Below are 18,776 nucleotides of genomic sequence, written 5' to 3' on the forward strand. Positions count from 1 at the left end.
ATCATGTAAAGTTCCCTGATATCACATTGTTTGTTCAAATATCCTCATCAGGTTAGCTTTATTGAAGTTTATAGAGTATGGTCATCATCATGTAACTGCAAGCATCGTCTTATCATTATTTATGTTACACGTATTTCATGGCTTGCAATAGTTGCTTCGATTCTTCGACCATGTATGTCATCAACAAGTCTTGCACAGCGCCAGAAATCGAGTGAATGATTTCTATAAATTACTGGGCTCTTTGTTAAAGCAAAACTCACATTCGATCTAGCCATCCAAGTGATCATCCTTGCCACCGGCTCATTATCAGGAGTGACTTGCAGCAAGGCACACATATTATGCTTCTTCTCAAAGACATATTTAGGTTGATTTTCTTCTTCTGCCATATCTCAATAACACAATCAAACATATTCAAAGTGAAATTAGCATAAAAGTTCATTACTTTAAGCAATTTCAAGTTATAAATTTGAAGAAGAAAGAGAGAAATTTCATTAAGAACCTGTTCTTCGACAAATTGATAACCTAATCACAAAAACAGAGTATTAGTAATCAACTATATAATCGAAGCCCATAATCAACTAATAGGGGTCGGAAAACAATGTATTATTTCTTACCGAGTCGGAATTAGTGGATTGGTAAAGTTAGGGTTTGGATTAATTGAAAGCGATGAGTCGGTTTGTATTACTTAGTGTAATCAGTGGAAGGAGAGAGAGAGAGAAAGAAAATAATGTAAAAACCGTCTCTCACTCCCTCTTATATACCTTTTGAAAAGTGAGTTTTAAATGCTTTTTGTCGTTTAGTGAGTTATTAGCTGTCAAACAGTAACATTATCCACTTGATATTTTAAAAAAATTGAAAACAAACAACTTTTCATCATTTAGGTTGGTAAACCTTACTCGGAAAAGTAAATCTTTGCAAAGTCTACTCAGTATACTTCCACTACTCAAAGCTTACCCGATTATAAACTGGTATAAATTAGAAGTTAAAATGAAGAAAGCTTACTTGAAATACAAGATTTCTTGAGAACTAAATCACAAGTAACATTAATCAAGTATAACACATCAAGCATGCAACCTTACTAGGAATCAGTTAAGATGCCCAAATTATTTACATCTAATTTAACTACCTTACTCATTAAAAACATTTAGTCATAAACTTTACCCGTAATAGTACACATTCACAATAATCAGTCAAGTATACTCTGAATTAGAGTATGCTCGGCAACCTTTCAAGAGTACATAATGCTAGAAAATGGATTCATAGCACACACTGTACCCGGAAAGTTAGATTGAAATTACCCAAGTATATTCGGGGAACATTTGAAAACTCAAAGTGTGCCCGAATAACCTTCTTATGCAAAGTATACCCGAATAACCTTCCTTGAGTACAAAGTGTGCTCGGAAAAGGACTTCTAGCAGACAGTGTACTTGGAAAATCAAGTTTTGAAATTACCAAGTATATTGAGGGAACAAAAGTGTACCCGAAATATAAAGTGTGCCCGGAAAACAAGGTTTGCCCGGAAACACTTGTAATTTCAAAGAAAACATATTCACACAAACCACAAAGCTTACTCGGTGTACTAACCTAAGTTCACAAAGTTTGCTTGGAATAACAATCAGCATATAAAATGCAAAGCTTGCCCGGAACAAGAATTTCTTGTTAAAAGCTAGCTATAACACATAATCATCTCAAGACTTCAAGCTTGCTCGGGAAATTAGTACAATAGTGTATTCTACCCGGAAAGTGTAAACACTTCAAAGCATGCCTGAAAATCATAATCTTAGCCAAAAATGACTAAGCTTGCCCGGAAAGGTCATAAAGCATCAAACCTTACCCGAAAATACATATTCAACCATATTCAACAGTTTTGTGCCCGGAAAGGTTAGAGAACATCAAACCTTACCCGAACTTACATATTCAACCTATTAAAGGTAAAATGCAACTCTTTTTGACTTAAACCACTTGTCAAAATATATTTTTCATTAAAGATCATAGTTTAAGAGCAAATGGTGCATTTAGAGATCAAATTTCAGTTGTATTTCCTTTCAAAATAGTTTCTTTCATTTTCTGAAAAGATCTCAAGAATGGGATCATATTGACTAAGTAGCTTTCTCAATACTTCATTCTCAGCATTATTATGACAACATAGATAGGTTAACAGCAGGTATAAACTTAGCATGAATTTCATCTCTTTGGTGATATGATTAAGGTTCATTTAGTAGCATAATGCATTAATGGTTAACACTGTGCTATGATGCCTCATATCTCTTCTCAAAGCTTATTTGGTTTTCCCCAGATCACCCCAATTTGACTCCAACCTCCTGTATTTGGTCAAAAGTTATTTTTGTATGACAGTTTTTATTGAATCTTTTTATATTTTTGATATTCAAACATATATAGAGGTTGAACGTTGGACTTACTGTTAAATAACAGGCCTTTCATTCGGGGCATGACAGGATTTCGTTAAATCCCCTGGTCCCTGTAGTTCTTGTTTGATAAAATATTTAAAACACTTATCAACTTTTGGTTGATTTATTCATTCTTTCCCTTGTTTTTGATATTTTCTCAAATTTTCTAAAAGCATGTTCTTTGTCATATTTAAAGATGTTCCATTTTTGGTTGACCAAATAACAACAAGCTTGTGTATGACTGGGTAATCACTTTTCTGCCTATCATTTGGAGAGATTTATCTTGAGACATGCAAAGACAACTATGTATCTCCACATAAAGATTAGCATATTCATTATGTTTATATCACCTTAGATTTTACACATCATGGGAAAGCAACCATACATGTTAATGACTATACTAAGATCCTTTTAGCCTATTAAATCCATATGATTGGCTAAGTAGTCAATGTACTATCATTTCCCAAATTAAATACAGTTTAATATTCAATCACCCCAATATCTCTTAATAGGCAGGTAAATGGCTATCCTGTTTGACCACAAGTGGTTAACAGGACCAAACATACATGTGAATATATGTGATTTCAAAGTCAGAGTTATTGACATAGTTTTTTAAGTGAAGGAATAAGAAACAAGTTATAATTGCCCCAAATGCTTTCAGTTTTCTGGTTAATGGCTATCCTTTTAATCTATACAGATTGCAGGACCAAACATACACAAGTGTATGTCCTTCCAACTGGGCAAATGACATAATTTTCAGCAAAAACAACTACTTGAGACTTTTCCTTTAAAAATCCTTCTTCTAAGATTCTTTAAAGCTTGAACTGAATAGTCTTATCATATCTCAACACCATTAACAACTTGCTCATGTTTTGATCAAAATAAAGTAATTATGCAAAATTCATTAGAAAAATTCATTTTATCATTTAATTTTGACATAAAACTCATTTTGACACAAACAGTTGAAACATAATCAAATCTTAATCAATCATAATATCATCAAGATGAGTAGACAGTACTAGTATTCAAGGTCTATCCTATCTTAACAACAACAAAAGATCAGATAAAGCACATATTCAAGCAATTTAAGCAGTGATGTCAGATAAGCTTATTTTATCAGATAATTCATAACAAGAATACTCATCCTAACATCACAAACACACATCAACTGATAATCATACAAAAACATCAATCATATCAAAACTTTGCATTCATAATCAGTTAAGGCACATAATCAAGTAACATATACAAGTATCATAATCAAGCGTATTCAGTCAACATTCATTATGTGTAACTTCTGACAAGTTAAACAGTTAGCACAAAGAAGTACACAACTAGGCACACATCCTTAATCAGATTTCATCAGAGTTGATCATTCCCAGGGCTTTCAAAAGAAGAACCTGGTTCTATCAAGTGGTTTGGTGAATAGGTCTGCCAAATTGTCACTTGTATCAACTCTTTGCATTTCAATCAAACCTTTTTCACTAAAATCTCTTATGAAGTGATGTCTGATTTCAATGTGCTTAGTCTTAGAATGTTGAACATGATTCTTAATAGTAAAATATGCAGCAGTATTATCAATAAAAATAGGGGTATTCAGAAAATTCAAACCATAGTCCAGCATCTGGTTTTGAATCCATAGAACTTGTGCGCAGCATGCAGATGCAGCAATGTATTCAGCTTCTGCAGTGGAGATTGAGACAGTAGTCTGCTTCTTGCATTGCCATGACACTAGCCTTTCACCCAAAAATTGACATCCACCTGAGGTTGACTTTCTGCTCATGTTGCAGCCATCATAATCACTGTCTATGTAGGCAATCAGATCAAAAGACTGATTCTTTGGATACCAAATTCCCAAGTCTGGTCTTCCCTTCAAATATCTAAAAATTCTCTTCACAGCATTCATATGGGAGACTTTTGGATTTGATTGGAATCTTGCACACACACATACAGCAAACATAATATCTGGTCTTGTTGCAGTAAGGTACATCAGGGATCCAATTTTGGCTCTATATTCATGTTCATCTACAGGCTCCCCCTTTTCATCAGCAATCATCTTTTCTTTTTTGTTCATTGGAGTTGAAGCAGTTTTGTACTCATGACAATGGAACTTATTCAAAATGTCCTGCACATATTTGGTCTGGTAAATGAAAATCCCTTCAGCTTTCTGTTGAACTTGCAGTCCAAGGAAGAAGTTCATTTCTCCCATAGAGCTCATGCTGTATTTGGATTTCATTACCCCTTCAAACTCCATACACATTTGTTCATTTGTAGATCCAAAGATGATATCATCCACATACACTTGTAACAGAAGCAAGTCAGATCACTTTCTTTTGTAGAAGAGTGTCTTGTCAATTGCTCCCCTTTGAAAGCCATTTTCAAGAAGATGATTTGACAACTCATCATACCAAGCTCTAGGAGCTTGATGCAATCCATATAGGGCTTTATTCAACTTATACACCCTGTTTGGATACATTGGGTCCTCAAAACCTGGAGGTTGAGCAACATACACCTCTTAATCAATCTTTCCATTTAGGAATGCAGACTTGACATCAAGCTGGAACACCTTAATGTTCTTTGAGGCAGCATATGCAAGAAAAATCCTGATAGCTTCAAGTCTTGCAATAGGTGCAAAGACTTCCTCAAAGTCTATTCCTTCCTCTTGAAGGCATCCCAGTGCCACAAGCCTAGCCTTGTTCTTAATCACCAAACCCCTCTCATCCCTTTTATTTCTAAAAACCCATTTAGTTCCAATTGCATATCTGTTCATTGTCCTATCAATAAGATCCCACACATGTAAATCTCTGAACTGTGCCAGTTCCTCATGCATTGCTTCCACCCAACTATTATCTTTTAGAGCTTGAGCAATGTTCTTTGGTTCTATTTGGGATAGAAAGCAGGAGTATAAACAGATATTAGCAATCTCAGAATGACTTCGTGTGACTCTTTCATGTATGTTTCCAATGATGTTTTCAGAGGGATGATTCTTTTCTACATAAGGAGTTTGTACTATCATATCTGCAAACACATCTGTGTCAAGATTTGATTAATTGAGATCTAGTTCTTCAATGATCAAATCAGTTTCTGCATCATGAAATTCTGGTGCTTCTTCATTATTTTGTCCTAAAGTAGATGCACCATTGTTATCCATAGTCAATCTTTCAAACAAATCTTGAAATCTTGCAGTTGATACAGCTTTTTCTTCATTTTCTTGGTTTCCTGAGAATCCCTCATCCTGAACTAGATCATTGTTTGGTTCTTCATTTTCTTGATTCAAATCTACATGATCTTGTTCTGGATTTTGATTGTTCTCCTGATTGTTGTCTTGAACTTGTTCAACATCTCTTGAGGCATTCTTCACAAAAGTATATTCCTTTCTTTTCTTGCAACCTTTTTCCACAGCTCTTCTAAGTCCAATGGTTTCTTCCTTTTCTCTTCAATTACACTGGTCTTGTAGAATGAGTCATCAAAGTCTTCAGGATAAATCTTGAAAGACCTTATCAACTTCTCATGATCAAACAACCATGCTGCACCATCAACTGTGTTGAACTGATTCTCATTAAAGATGATGTCAGATGATTCTATCACACTCAAATGATCTTTCACATATACTCTGTATGCTTTTGAATGTGTAGAATATCCAACAATGAAACAGTCTAGGGATTTTGTTTGAAACTTGTTCAAATAATCTCTAGTGTTTAGAAGAAAACATTTGCATCCAAAGTGTTTGAAAAACTTGATATAAGGCTTTCTATTGTGGAATATTTCATATGGTGTCTTGTTATGCCTTTTGTTGACAAGTACCCTATTCTGAACATAGCAGGCTGTATTTATAGCTTCAGCCCAAAATGTAACTGGTAAATTGGCATCTGCTAACATGGTTCTTACAGCTTCAATTAATGTTCTGTTCCTTCTTTCCGCGACACCATTTTGTTCAGGAGTTCTAGGAGCTGAGAATTGTTGTAGTATTCCTTTCTCTGCACAAAAATCTTGCATAACTCCATTCTTGAACTCAGTACCATTGTCACTTCTCATCATTTTAACCTTCTTACTCAACTTGTTCTCAATCATTGTTACACAACCCTTAATCAACTCTGCAGTCTCATCTTTGATACTCAGGACAATATCTTTTCTTTCCTATACTTGGCACACTCACAGGACCAAAGAGATCCATGTGAAGTAATTCAAGTACTTGATCAATTGAATTGATGAGCTTTTTCTTATGAGAGGATTTGTGATGTTTGCCTTTCTGGCATGAACTACAATGATCTTCCAATTTGAACTCTCTTGTAGGTAAGCCTATTACATGCTCACCTTTGACAAGTCTATTCATGTTCTTCAAGTTCACATGATACAATTTCCTATGCCACAATTTTGACTCATTTTCAGTGGTTTTGGAAACAAAACATGCTCCACCCCTTGAAATAACATCTTTCATATTCAACTCATATAGGTTGCCATTTCTTGGAGCCATCATCATAATTATTTCAGGTGAGATTACAAATTCTAGTTTTAGAATGAAACAGTGTGAGTCATCAAAACCAACTTTTGTAACCCTTATCACACATTTGTGATATACTCAACAAATTATAATGTAGACCTTCAACATGAAACACATTATCAAAAGAAACTTTTCCATTTGTCAAAATTCCTTTTCCAACAATCTTTCCACCATTTTCATCACTCCCAAAAGCTACAGGACCTTCAAACTTTTCTTCATAATTGACAAGTGACCTCTTGTCACAAGTCATGTGCCTAGAACATCCACTACCCATGTACCATATGTCATTCAGAGGATTGGACTATTCCTGAGATGATGATCCAACTTCTTTCTCAATTATGGCCATAAATGCCACATTTGCTTTCTTGATATCATCTACAATGTCTTCTTCATGATTGCTCCAATCAAAATTACCCTCATGTTGTGTAGTTACAGCCACATTTCCTTGATTTCTGGGTTGGTTTTGGTTGATTGGGACAGTGTTGTTTGGAATAGTTTGAAGATTTTGGTTGTTGTCTCTTTGAAAACCTTGATTCTGTGGCACAACTTGATTGTGATTGTTCATTTGAGGCTGGAAGTTGTTGAAGTTGGGATTATAGTTGTTGTTGAAGTTGTTTTTATTGTTGAAGTTGTTGTTGTTTGGATTGTTGGTTCTTATATGATTCTGTTGAAATTGATGCTGTTGGTTTCTTGGTTGATTTTGGAACTGATTCATTTGATAATTTCTTGGCATATTACACTCTCTTGCAAAATGGCCTGGCTGTTGGCAGTTATAGCAAATGGCTTTTGACTTGTCAAAACCAATCTTTTCATTAGGCCCTGATAGAAGTAATCTATCAGTCCTATTGTATAAACTTTTGCTTCTAAGAGCCAACATGGCTGCTTGCCATTTTAAATCCATGTCTTCCAAATCATCAGCATCTATCTGCTCAAGATCATCTTGTACCACATTTGTGTGAATAAGATTCTTTGCTACAAAAGCATTATATGAATCTGTGAACATTGAGAACAAAGCCTGTGTTTCACTTCCTTGACCATTTCCACCACCAGTGTAAGGTACATGCCCACTTGCCATAGAGGCAGAATCAGTATCATCTATTAACTGGACATTGAACCTTTGCTGGTTACCATGGTGACTTGTGCTGCCACCAACAAAAGATTTTGGTGTGTCAACACTATGCTCAACTGGTTCTTCAATAATGGGGATTTGTTGTTGATTTTTGGTTGACAGGTTTCCTATAGGTGCAATTAAGGCATTTGTTACATTGAAGCAAGGCCTTTCTTTCTTGATCATTTCATTTTCAATCATTTCTATCTCAGCAGCCTGAAGAAAGCACACTACATCATCCACTTTCAAGCTATTAAAATTGGGCTTTTGAAGGATGAACTTGCAGGCAGTGTACCATTCCTTAGGCATTGAGTTGAGCAACTTTGTATTCAAGTCATAATCAGTCATGACATAGTCAGTGGTTCTCAATTCATTCACAATTGCTAGAAACCTTTCTAGGATTGACTTCAATCTCTCTCCTTTTTTATACTTAAACCTTTCCAATTGTTGCTTTAGCCTTTGCTTCTTGATGCTCTTCAACTCAGTGTTTCCCTCAAACATTTTAAGAATTGCATCATACATAGCTTTTGCTGTGGGATGATGTGCAACCTTGGTCAATATTTCCCAAGACAGTCCTAGCTTTATCATGGCTAAGGCCCTGTCATCTACTTTCCTCATTCTCTCACGCACAGCTGCAGTTGCACCTGGATTAGCACCATCCTCATCAGTGCCTTGTGGACCATTCTATTTGAGTTCCACATATCAACATCATTATAGCAAATGGCTGCTTCAAACAAGACCTTCCATTTTGTGAAATTTTCCTGTCCATACAGTCTAGGAATTTTGTTAGTAGACACTTCTTGTTCTTCGTAACCAGACATTTTGAAAAATCAAAATCAATTTCTTTGTAAAAACAGAGTTCTAAAAATAATCAGATCTGAAAACTGATAGTTCAGATCTGATGTATCTGGTGCGATTTGAACAAGATTTAAAAATAAAAATTCAAGCTTTAATTGAAATAAGGAAGAGAAAACACCAAAAGATTGTAGATCTGGAAGAAAAATGAAGAACATAGCTGCTGATGTCACTTTTCAATAGAACAGTGGTCTTCTTACGTCATCTTTCTTCAAATCTTCAATCAGCAACAAGAATCTTACTAAATTAGCAGCAACAAGCTCTGATACCACTTGTCAGGTCCCCGATTTCAGCTGGATCTTACTCAAATCATGCCATAACTCGCACAAATAAATGTGTCGACAAGGGAGTTAATGACGGGTTGCTATATTTAGAAAGATTAGTGTTTGTTAAAGGAGGAATCAATAACAAACAGGGTATTTGCAAACAATAATCAAAGGTAACTAACACACACAAGATTCACTCAAAAGATTTTCATTCATATAATGTTCATCATACAAAGGGTAATCGATTTAGGGTTTCTTGATATGAAAGTTATATCCGTACGATTCCTAGGATGGCTGTCACACTCAGAAATATTCTTTCTTATCCTAAAAGTGTGAATGCCTTTTTTTCCGTCCTTAGGAGGCGTGCCCTAAATTATTCCTTTTATAGGCCTGACACCTCCTTTATAGCTGTCATTCCTTTTAGAAACCCTAAATGCTAAAACATATTCAAATTACATATTCAAAATTATTCTAAGTGTAAAACAAGTCTTCTGGGTAGGCTTTGCAGCAATATAGACTTTCCGAGTAGGCTGTGTGCTCTGCCATCCTTCAGAACTTGGTAACATAGAAGTATGCTCGGAATCAGTTTCCGGGTAGACTTTACTTAAAGAGTATTTTACCAAGTAAAATACTCGCCGGGTAGACTTCAATAGTCTTGACTTTGCCAGACTTTGCCCGACAAACCCTTACGAGCAACCTTGTTCTTCAATGGTCCCTTCAACTCCTTTGCTGAAATAGCTTATTAGCAAAGTGTTCTCGGCAGCACTGTTCCTTGCTTGAGTTGAACCTTGCCCAATGTTACTTAGAGATATTCCATTAAAACATCAAGCCTACTTGGACCACTGTATTATTAAGAATACCTTGCCCGGTCTTCCAAACACTTGGCTTCATGAGCTTGGTTAACCAAAAGCTTACTCGGAAGTAAACCATGCTCGGCGAAGAACAATCTTGCTTGACAAAGTGATCCTTGCCCTGGTTTATACTAACTAGTGAAGCTTGATCGGCATAACACTAATTAATGAACCCTGCTCGGATATTCACTAAAGAAGAATTCTGAAAGATAACCTTGCCCGGTAGACAAAATATCGTACCCGGCTAAGTAAAAGCTTGCTCGGAAGTCGAAGGCGTGCCCGGATCCATACTTAGCGAATTCTGAGGAGGTTGAGAAGATTCCAATCTTTCATATATCTCCCTTAGGTCAAATCTTGACTCAACATCATTGATCGATTAACCAAATCTGCTCATTTCATTCTGATCCGCGAAAAGTATTCTGTCGAGCAGCTTGCTCAAATCTATGTTCAGAAAATTGTGTTTCGACACGGTTTACCATTTTCTATCATCTCCGATCGCGATGCCCGTTTTACCTCTCATTTTTGGCGATCTCTTCAAGAAGCTTTGGGAACACGTCTTGATCTTAGCACCGCTTATCATCCTCAAACGGACAGTCAATCCGAACGTATGATTCAAACACTCGAGGATATGCTACGAGCGTGTGTTCTTGATTTCGGTGGAGATTGGGATTCTCATCTTCCGTTCATCGAGTTCTCCTATAACAATAGCTACCATTCTAGCATTGATATGGCTTCTTTTCAAGCTCTTTACGATCGTAAATGTCGTTCCCCGGTTAGTTAGAACGAAATCGGTGAAGCTCAAATCACGGGACCTTAAATGGTCCAAGAAGCTACCGATGTCATTGATCAAATCCGTAAGAAGCTCCTAGCCGCTAGAAGTCGTCAAAAGAGTTATGCCAACAAATGGTGAAAACCAATTGAATTTAATGTTGACGACCTTGTCCTTCTAAAAGTATCTTCTTGGAAGGGGGTAGTCCGTTTCGGAAAGAAGGGTAAGCTAGCTCCTCGTTTCGTTGGTCCTTTCAAAATCCTTGAGCGTGTTGGGAAAGTAGCTTATCGACTTGAACTACCGCAAGAACTTGCCGGTGTTCATCCGACATTTCATGTTTCTAATCTTAAAAAGTGCTTAGCCGAGGGTAATCTCCATATACCTCTCAACGAAGTACATGTCGATAAGTCGATGGACATGATTGAACGACCTGTCAATTTCGGGTCATTTTTTTTATGTAAACCCGACCCGTTTGTAACCCGAACATTTCAAATATATAAAATATTGGATTTTGTCATGTAGAATATATAAAATATATAAAATATTGGATTTTTATATTATGCATTGTTTGACCATTTAAACATACCCATTTTCATGCAAACCATAAAAGAATCTTAATACCCAACCCTTCACTCCTTCCCTATATATGCACACCCATCTTCTTCATATAACTCTTGCTACATCTCCAGATTCTCTCTCTAACTCCATAGATTCAAGGTTGTTATTTTCTTAGTGTTCTTGATGGTTTGACTTCCAAATGTCAAACCAAGTTTAATCTTTCATTCTAATTAGCTTATATAATCTTATTAATAATTGAATATGGTGGTACAACATATATATAATGCACACCCCTTGTTACCTTTGGTAGTTACTTCTTCGACTCCGGTTGGTTAAGTTTCGGACCTCGTAAGGCAATGCTTCATGGAGGACTTCGTGTTCTTGATATATATACACACACATAACTTGTTACACATATTAATCTTGTTTAACTTATGCTCTTTTCTTAGTTTGTTTGTCATATTTATGAAGTTCCATGGTGGGGTTTGTAGAGACTAACCTCGGTTTAACCGTAAATAGTCCAAACCGTGAACCGAACTTGTTACTGATTTTGTAAATAATTGTTTTAAGCATGCTTTATGTTAGATTTAAGTTTCTAAAATTCATTTATACAAGTTCTTGGTTATTTGGGCATGTGGAGACCATCAAGGAACATATTGTGAGATGGAAACCGAACCGATCCGATTTTCACTCGCTTAAGACACACAAGTGTGTTTTTAGCTATCAAGACTTGTATATTTCTTTTAAAAATAGTTTAAAAACTTATTTTAATTATCTTCTTAAGTACTTGGAAATGTTGGATCCAACTTGATCTCATAACATAGTTTGGACCAACAAAACCGAACACTCGCTTAACGTACGTTGTTAGTTCTAAAACAATATATCTACATAATTGGTTAAGTCTTATAAAGTTTTATTGAGTTATCTCATAACATTCATTATTTTGAAAAGTTGACTTTGGGTTTGACCAATTATCAAGACCCGAACCAACAACCTAAACACTCGTTAAAGACCCGTTTTAGTATCTTTGTCCCAAAGGAACTTGTATTTTGCACTTTTCTCACCTTATTACTTAACATAGGTTAATTAAATATTAAGGTTAGATACTTTAACCCGGTTTCAAGCAAACTTACATTTTTAAAGGGTTATTGTTATAAATTCTTAAATAGTTACATTTTAAACCTTGAACTTTAATTGTTTACTTTTTGCGACAATTATTTTATTTAAGGAGCTTCAAGACAACCTTTCTAAATCCAAGACTTTCTTTTATTTAGGCTTCATACGTTAAAATCGTCGTTCCGGCAAATCTTCAAATTACCAACTTTTCAAGTTTATTACTTGAACGTGAGTACATTCATCCCCCGTTTTCTATCTTTTGTTTTGGGGGTGACATTTCATCTTATCTAAACTAAATGTTTTATACTTGGGTCTTAAACCACAAACGTTATTTGTATATCATACTTAAATAATTGCTCGATTTGGTGTTCTATGATTATATGCCTATGTGTTTATCGCTTTTGGTTGGTTGATCTATAAAATCCTAGACTATTTGGTGTCCCCTTATAGCAAGGTGTCGTTAACGTAATGCAATTAATGATAACTATAAAATCCTAGACTATTTGGCATCCCCTTATGATTAGGTGTCGCTAACGTAATTCTATTAGCGATTTTATCCAAATTATTGTTTTTATTTATTGTTCGTATACAAGTTTTGTGGCATTTTCTTACTATATACCTATATGTTCAAACTTATGAATTGCTCACCAACCTTTGTGTTGACAAACGTTATTTTATGAAATGTTACAGGTTTGCATCTAGGTTGATTTGGAGTTTGGAGGAGAAAACGTCACAAATACCGTTAGGATATTAGCAAAAATGAACAATATTTGATTTTATATGTTTTGTTCTATTTTGTTGTATTTGACTTATGCATATTTGGTTATGTGACATTTTCGATGTTGTGAAATGAAATGAGTTTGTTAAATATTTTCACTTTAGATAGTGTCATGCGCTTATGAGCAATCGTTGCACCCCGGCATGTTCCGCCGCCTTTGGTCGGGGTGTGACACAGAGGGTTCTGGCCGCTCAGGAAAAGATACAGGGGAAATGAAAGAAAGGTTCTGATGATGACGGTGACTCTGATTATGAGAAAGAGTTGTATGCTTTAGTTCGTAGATCCAAAAAGGCTAGGGTTGGTGAAAGCTCACATGTAGTTCACTTTGCTCCTTCACAGTTATCTGGTATGTCTACACTTGTACCATCCTCACCTGCACCCTCAATAGTGACGTCTAGTGAACCCACGGTGGCTTTGTCAGTACCGTCTATTGCACCGTCTATGGTTGAGATGTCAGCGCCAAAGATTGTTTCTTTACCGCCTCGTACTCTTACTCCATCTGAAGTGGTGGCCATGTTTGTTAAATCTAATTTTGTAGCTACTATTGGGTCCTCGGTTACAATTCCACCTACTGGTACTATTCCGTCTACATCAGAGATTCCAGTAACTTTGGGTATCCCTCCACCGTATGCTCAGGACATTTCTCACATGTCGTTTGCTTTTGATACTTCTTTGTCAGATTCAGAGCGAATAGTGGCTCTGGAATGTGTTGTAGCTGAGCAATCAAGGATCAATTTCATTCAAACTCAGGCAATTCAACGTCTCGTAGCTGAAAATCAAATTCAGTCGTCTCTCCTAATCAACACAGTAAACCTTTTGATGCTCTTAAGCAGTTCTTAGCGTCTCAGGGGGAGAGTAGTTGCAAGGGAGATGAGTTGAGGACTAAGAGGAGGGAGGACAGAGATGATGATCCCAATACATCGAAAGATGCAGGTGGTGAGCTGCCAAGAACTGAACAAACTCTTAGGGCTTCCACATCTCAGGGAGAGTCTACTGCTCCGTCTGGCAGTGCAGGTGGTGAGACTGTTGTGGTGGATGATGAGGACGGTACGGTCGAGGATGTGTTATCATTTAGTGAGATTGAAAAGATTGGCGAACAGATTGAGATTGACAGTGGTTTAGAGGAATGAGAGATACCGGATGATAGTGTTGAACATGATATTCCGAGTGGTGGTCAAGAACAGTTGAGTCAAGATGATAATGTGTCGGGTGATTCTGAATGGGAGGAACAACCTAGGTGGACAGAATAATGTGTTCATTGGTTTGTCAAGACAAAGAAACCAGTGGTACCTCCGATGTTCAAGAGGAGTTATAATATCAAAGGATGTGCTGAGTCAAAGAAAGGAATCATCTGTTGGCTTTATGATGATCAACTCAAGTTGTTTGTGGTTAAGAGGTATGATGGGATTCAGTACTTTGCAAATAAGCTGAGATTGTTCAACACATTTCCTGAATGTGAGGTGAATGATTTGGCACGTCTGAGGTTGATTAATAGGAGTGAGGATATGTTTGCTGGTTGGGTCGGTAAGATTGTGTGGAGTGAGGTGGCCAAAGAGAAAAATTTTGTGTTGTTAAAGCCTTAGAAGGGTAAATTGATTGAAGATACTAAAAGGGGGTTGTGAGCAGATGGTAAGCCTTGGATGGTGATGAAGTACAAGCCAGTTCAATGTCTAAAAGAGGTTCCGATGAAGACAATGCCTCAGGATGTGATGAAAGATCTGAAATGGTGGTATGTTGATTGTGAGACCGCTGAAGCTGTGATGGAGGATCAAGACGAACAGGAGATCTTGAGGGTGTACGATCCCATGCACCTGGTTAACTTGTCTCAATCTGATTTGCAGGTACTAAACGAAAGAAAGATCTTTTATATTCCAGCTTTGAAAGATGAAGTGAGGAAGTATCAAAGGGTGGTCTCAGTTTGTGTGAGACAAGGAGTGCATGCTTGAAGATGGAGGGTACAGCTTTTGGGTTACAAGACGAGACAGAGCTATAAGAGAAATGAAGCTACCGCCAAGGGGGAGTCTGTTGGTGCAGGATGCCAGTAGTTCATTAGTCTTTAGCTTATCATGTCTGTAATCATTATATTGTTTGTTATGTTTTAATGAACTTGATGGTTAATGTTTTAGTTATTAGCGAAGTTAGCCAGTAGCGAAGTTAGGGACAACTTCGCCAAGTGCGTTTGGCGAAGTTGTCGAGGTTCTATATAACCTAACTTCGGCCTTTATGTTTCGTAAGTTTTTTGGGTCATAACTTGTGGATGGCTGGCTTATCGGTTAAGAGCTCTAGAAGCTAATAACAATTAAGTCTTTGTTTTACGTGTTCGTGTTTAGTACGTGTTCGTTTCGTTATCCCGTTTATACACTCGTAATCGTATACTTAGGGGATTCCGCACCCTCAGTGTACGAGATACTCCTGTGTAGATCCGGCTGGGAACCTACAAATAAGGCTATGATGAACAACATAGGATACTTACATCTACTCGCACTACACAAGCACTCTATGTACTCTAGGCTTGTTCGTCACTAGTTCGTAATACCTTTTTCTTATTAATAAATCTGAGGCATGCAGATAGTTTTCCCCTCCCGAAGTTTTTTGCCAAAGATCCTACTAAGGATCAAGGGTTTTTCCTCGCTAAATCACTGAGTCATTTACTGCTTTACACACACTTGCAATATTGTGAAAAACACACTACCTCACTTACAAAATTTTATCACTAAATTAGTTAGGTAATTTCTCACCATAACGATGATTATGAAATGTAAAGGACACAGATTCAGGATAAAGCTTAAATATTCAGGATCTCAACCTGATGGACAATTGGTTGTAGGTGGTCGAAGTACAAACTCTCAAAAACGTGTCTAAAAACTTCAACACTTTTCGTCTTTTTTGAGGAAGAAGGCTTGATTTTGGGAGGATCAACAAGTGGCTTTGAGGTTTCGTCGGTGGTTGGTTCCCTCTTCATAATGATGCTTTCAAGATCATCCAATCCTAAATCTTGATTGACTACAACAAAATAGATAAGTCAATATAGGTTCGATATTACTTAGAAATCTTAATGGAGGGTCCCAAAAACAAAACTTACCAGGCACGCTTTATGAAACGTGGATTGTGGATGAAGAAGAAGTGATCTATGGTCGGAATGTCTGTTCAGCCTTTGAGATCCTATATAGAGCGTGGATCCTGGTAATAGCTTCCATGGTTGGATGAACAAGATCCTCAAACTTTGGTGCTGAAACAACAACAAATAAGAGTTAACATCTTCAAATTTCAAATTTTTTACTTTTCATATTTGATATCCTACGCTTGATAATCCAGTGAAAAGGAAGATTTTTGTCATATGGGATGGAATCCCTTTTGACAAAAACAATTTCCTATTCCATTTCATGTCGTTTTTCGTTGTTTTTTAAGATCATGTGAGTTTGATCAGGGATGATTTGAAAGACAAGCTAGCTAGAATCATGGGTTCTTAATCGGTAGACAGAGGCAAGGCCAAAAATGTCGTACTCTAGGTTATGAGTTGTAATTACCTTGTTCAACATAAACAGGATCCTCACTCCATTGGCAACATTTGGGAATAACTTAAACCAGTGATATCGAAAAACTTCGAGATAAAAGGTGGAAAAGGGTAAGGCATGCCAAGAGAAACGGGTAAAACATAAAGAAGACCCAGGTTTGGAGATGAGATCGGAACACATAAACTTGTCAAAAAGCTGGAAAACAGTTTCCTTAGGAAAAATTTTCTCGATCTGAGTATTAGCGAGTTCCAGGTAACTGAAGTTGCAGGTTTCCCGACTTGGGATGCGAGGAGATCTTGGCTAAGGAATTCCTCAACGGATAATTTTTCCCTCTCGAGGTTTTAGCCGGAGATCCACACTAGGATCAATGGTTTTTCCTCGCTATATAATGTGTCAACATTTTATTTTATTTTATCGTATTTACTTGCATTAACTCGAAAAACACACTACCTCACTAAGTTTGATTTCAAAATTGATTCGATTTTTTTGGCCAAAACAGCAGCTCCATGAGTTGCGTAATTATTTTTTTTCGTTTTAGTTTTTATTATTTAATGACAGAATTACAGAAATTGTCCTTTATGTATGTACCAAATTTCACCCGTTGTCCTTTATCTTTAAAATTGATTTGTTTTATCCTTTACGTTTAAAAATTTAACACCGTTTGTCCTTTAGCCCTAACCCAGTTAGTTTTTCTCATTAAGTCAGATCATGTGCCTTGCACATGAGGGCAAATTAGTCAGTTTATCTATTTAATTAAAAGTATTTTAAAATATAAAAAATCTCTCTCTCTCTCTCTCACACTCCCTTCCTCCTCCTCTTTCTTCATTCAACCCCCACCACCACCAACATATCACCACCACCACCGTCCGTGTTACCATCACCACCGCCACCGCGAGCCATCAAATCCGGTGACCAAGAAAATCCCATCTCCGCTAAAACATTTAATCCGGCTAAAACAAAAGCCCATCTCTGACAAAACAGTAAATCCGGCTAAAACAAAAGCCCATCTATGGTAAAACAGTAAATACGGCCACCTGTGACCACCACTGTCATCGTTGACTATGACCACGCCACAAGTACACCAACGACGATTCAACTTCTAGAGGTTTGACATGGGTCCGGAGCTTGCACGGGTGTGCATTTGGATATGGTATAGAGTCGGAATTCGGGCCGGATCTAAAGGATCCGATGCTGTGATAAATGAAGATGATGCACGATGAGGTTTTTGTTGGTCGGACACCCACCATTGCCTTAAACTAACACCATTTTGATAAGCAGGAAGAAAGTCAGGTGAAGGGAAAATCTATTTACAGATCTATGATTATATACGCGGATTTGTAGAACTGTGATTCATTGATGATGGGGTTAGGGGTTGACTATGGATGATTTTGGTATTGCGGTACGTACAAAATATTACCCTCACGGTAGCTGGTGATGTTTTGAAAGTCCTCACACCCGGAGGTGGTCCACGTTTTTCCGGAAAGTGTGTGTGTGAGAGAGAGGGGGGGGGGGGGAGAAAGACCACTGGCGGCCAGTGGAGTTTGCAAGTGGTGCTCCACGTTTTTTCGGCAAGATCGGTGGTGGTTTCTTCGGAATTTGGGTAGACAGAGGGGCGTTTGAGACGATGATGACAACGTCCGTTATAGATGATGGTGGCGACGGCGTACTAGATGGTGGTGTGGTAGCGCCTAGCGGTGTACTTAGCTGGTGGTGTTAGTGGTTGCTTGTTGGTGGTGGCTATGGAGACTGAGGAAGCTACAGGAAGATGTGAAGATGGTGATGGAGAGGGTTTTTTGTTTTTAAAAATAAAGGTATATTGTATTTAATCTTTTAAATAGTTTTAGTTTAATTATTAAAATGTTTTTTTTAAATCAATGGCTAAAATGACTAATTTGCCCTCATGTGCAAAGCACATGACGTGACTTAACGAGAAAAACTAACTGGGTTAGGGCTAAAGGACAAACGTTGTTAGATTTGTAAACATAAATGATAAAACATATCAATTTTAAAGATAAAGGACAACGAGTGAAATTTGATACAAACATAAAGGA

The sequence above is a fragment of the Bidens hawaiensis genome, unplaced genomic scaffold (genome assembly GCF_021521415.1).
Source record: "Bidens hawaiensis isolate Kalapana, Puna unplaced genomic scaffold, B.hawaiensis_p1.1 tig00042946_1, whole genome shotgun sequence".
Taxonomy (NCBI): domain Eukaryota; kingdom Viridiplantae; phylum Streptophyta; class Magnoliopsida; order Asterales; family Asteraceae; genus Bidens; species Bidens hawaiensis.